Raw genomic sequence first — 3,593 nt, 5'->3', positions numbered from 1 at the left:
TGGCAAACCTTCGTAGCCAACCGCGTTTCAGAAATTCAATCAGTCTTACCTTCATCGCATAGGAATTATATAAAAGGAAAGGAGAATCCAGCTGATTGCGCATCAAGAGGTCTTTTGCCTTCAGAGCTTTCTACTCATGACTTGTGGTGGACAGGTCCTCAGTGGCTTAATTCAAATAATATTCCGTTCTCTATCAACTTACCATTTCAGAAGAGCCTTTAAGGGAACAACGGAAAAATATTTCTTGTTCAATTGGAACAGTCGCTTCGCAAATTCCAGTCCTTAATGAAGTTTCATCATTTTTGAAACTTAAAAGAATCATCGCATGGTGATTTCGGTTTGCGAATAATTCAGCTAAATCTACCGCAACAAGGATTAAGGGTTACCTCAAAACCGAAGAATTGCAATACGCTAGAAATGCAATTGTTAGAGTAGTTCAAATGGATGAGTTTTTTAACGAATATAATCTTCTGAAAAATAATCAACCGTTAACCTCAAATAGTAAGATTCTTTCTTTGAACCCCTTTATCGATAAGAATGGACTTATACGCGTTGGAGGAAGATTAAGACAATCCAACATCGCGCAGGACAGAAAATATCCTATTTTGTTGCCCAAGAAACATCACATAACACAGATTATAGTGAATCATTTTCATGAATCCCATCTTCATGCAGGCCCCCTGCTATTGCTATCAGTAATTAGAAGAGAATATTGGATAATCCACGCTAGGTCAGTTGTAAGACAACAGATTTGGAAATGCGTGAAATGTCATCGTGTACGAGCTAAAACATCTACCCAGATAATGTCTGATTTACCATCGTCTAGAGTCGTTCCGTCAAAGGTTTTCTCCAAAGTTGGAATTGACTATGCCGGGCCATTTCAAGTGAAGCCCAGGCAAGGTCGAGGAGCAAAACCAATGAAATGCTACATTTGTGTATTCGTGTGTTTTACTACAAGAGCTATACATATTGAATAAGTAGGTAATCTTACATCAGAATCATTTATTGCCGCTTTAAAGCGCTTTGTATCTCGAAGAGGAAAACCAATAGAAGTGCATAGCGATTGTGGCACAAATTTTATTTCTGCAGATAAGAAATTGAAAAGAGTAATAAACTCCTTGAAGGAAAATGAATTGGTTAATAAATATTGCTCTACTGAAGGTATTAAGTGGATATTTAATCCTCCCGAAGCGCCACATTTTGGAGGATTATGGGAAGCTGCAGTCAAATCTACAAAGTTACATCTCAAGCGAGCCATAGGTGAACAACTTCTAACGCAAGAAGAATTTATGACATTGCTAGCTCAAATTGAAGCTTGTTTAAATTCGCGACCTTTGTGTCCACTGTCTGAAGATCCATCAGAATTATCTGCACTTACGCCAGGCCATTTTTTAATTGGTACCCCGCTAACTGCCTTACCAGAAGAAAGTTTACACGATCAAAAAATTCCTATATTGCAACGTTGGAAGCTTGTTGAGAAAATGTTTCAAAGCTTTTGGAAAAGATGGTCCAATGAATACATTTCTAATTTGCAACGACGTTCAAAATGGTTGAAAGTGCAACCTAATTTAAAGGTTAATGATTTAGTTATCATAAAGGAAGACAATTTACCCCCGCTACGATGGAAATTAGGAAGGGTGCTGGAAGTTTTTCCTAGCTCAGATAATATTGTGCGTATCGTGAATATCAAAACTGCTACCGGAGTTTTCAAAAGGCCAATTCACAAACTTAGTGTTTTGCCTATCAATGATTAAGTTTTTTTCCTAAAGCATTATAACTTTGTACTTTGCTTTAACTATAATTAAGTTCCTGAATTGTATCAAGGCTTCTGTGCATCTGTTTTGAGAACAATTTAGTTTCATTGCATAATTTCATAGTATGTTTTATTGTGAATATTTTAATGATACATTTTTGCATAATTTAATATTGTTATGATAATTTCATTTTGTAAAAGCTATTTAGTTTGAAACGATGTTTCAACGCCGGGCGGAATGTTTCGGCCACCAGAGCTCTCTGCCAGTCTGTGAGATATTATTTCGCAATGCGCAGATTGTATGCGTAGCTCGCGTTTTGTTCTTGCATTCTTGCAAACGCTAATTGTAACTCTGTCGTTTTACTTTGTGCTGTGTTGTGTTCGAAAGTTCAAACCGCGAATAAAGGTTAATTTTACAGTCCACTCGCAGTGATGTATTCTTAAGTTTATTAATTTAAAGTTAAGATACCGCTTCGCCACATATAGAAACTTTTTAATTCCAAAATCTGAATATTTTTCGACGATTTTTTTTTAAAACATCGTAACATTGATAAATTTTATTAAAATAATGGTAATACAGTCAAAAGTCTTTAATCCGGACTCGTCGGGACTTCGAAAATTCCGGATTATAGATCATCAGTGTAAATCTGGTAAGATGGCATGCAGAAATTATAAAATTAAAAATATGAAGCCGTAATTTATAAAATAATGAGCAATTATGATCTAAAGGGTATCAAAATTTACAAAAAAAGAAGCTTAATATTTATTTGTTTACTTTATTTAACATTTCTTTCAACGCGCGCATGCGTAAAGCATACATTACGCATAGCCGAAATTAGAAAATTGCAACCAGAAAACTATTTGATTTGTATTCGTGATATTTATAATGACGAGGAATTTGATTTAAATCATATCAAAGACGGAGTACATCGAGATGAAATACTACATTTAGTAAGGAATTATAAGCCGAATAAAATAAAAACATCTGCCCTGAAGATAACGATAGTGCTGACAGATCAACTTCCAGTTCATTGCGCGCCGCGACGTTCCCCCACCCCCGCACAGAGCAGCGTGAAATTGATAAACAGATTTCGGAACGGTTAGATAAACAAAGGATATGCTTTTATCCATTTTTTCTAGCAATTCCACTTTTTGTTTGATGGACATCGAAACATACTTTCGTTTTGTAGATCCTTTGGAAGATCCAGCATCGGAAATTCTATTTGACATAATCGAAAGTTCAAGCTTACTTTTATAAAATTGCTCTTACAGTCTGCAAAAAATAATAAGCTGGATCCAATTCGAAGATTAAGGAACTACGCAATCATCAACATTAACTGAAATAGATAATGAGATAATTTTAGCTTATACCGTCCGTTATACATTAAACGCGCACGCGAAAACGTATTCTGCGCTTACGCACACGCATATGCGTAGTCGTAAAGGTCTTGCGCGCACGCGTCAACGCTGCGCTTGCGCAGAAAGATTTTAGCTTTGAGGTCCGGATTATAGATCATTCCGGATTATGGGTGTCCGAATTAACGACTTTTGACTGTATATTGAAATTATATTTAAAAAATAACAATAAAATAAAACATTTTTCTGTCAGATTATAAAGTTTCATTTTAACTTATACAATATTTTAAATCTGAAAAAGTATAATTTTATAAAGCACTATTTACGAAACAGCTCTTAGCAAAAGCAAAATTAGTTATGTAATTAATTAAAAATGTCGTGTTTTTACTTTTTTCATTGTAAGAGTTTTTCCCGTGTAACTGTCACAGAACATTCAAAATTCTCAGAATGTGCATCAGTTTTCTCTATAAAATTAATTTATACT

This window comes from Stegodyphus dumicola, chromosome 1 (genome assembly GCF_044657685.1).
Source record: "Stegodyphus dumicola isolate Sdum_Otavi_A_Nest chromosome 1, ASM4465768v1".
NCBI classification, from domain to species: Eukaryota; Metazoa; Arthropoda; class Arachnida; order Araneae; family Eresidae; genus Stegodyphus; species Stegodyphus dumicola.
The sequence above is the reverse complement of the archived record's forward strand: the minus strand, read 5'-3'. Positions refer to the sequence as shown.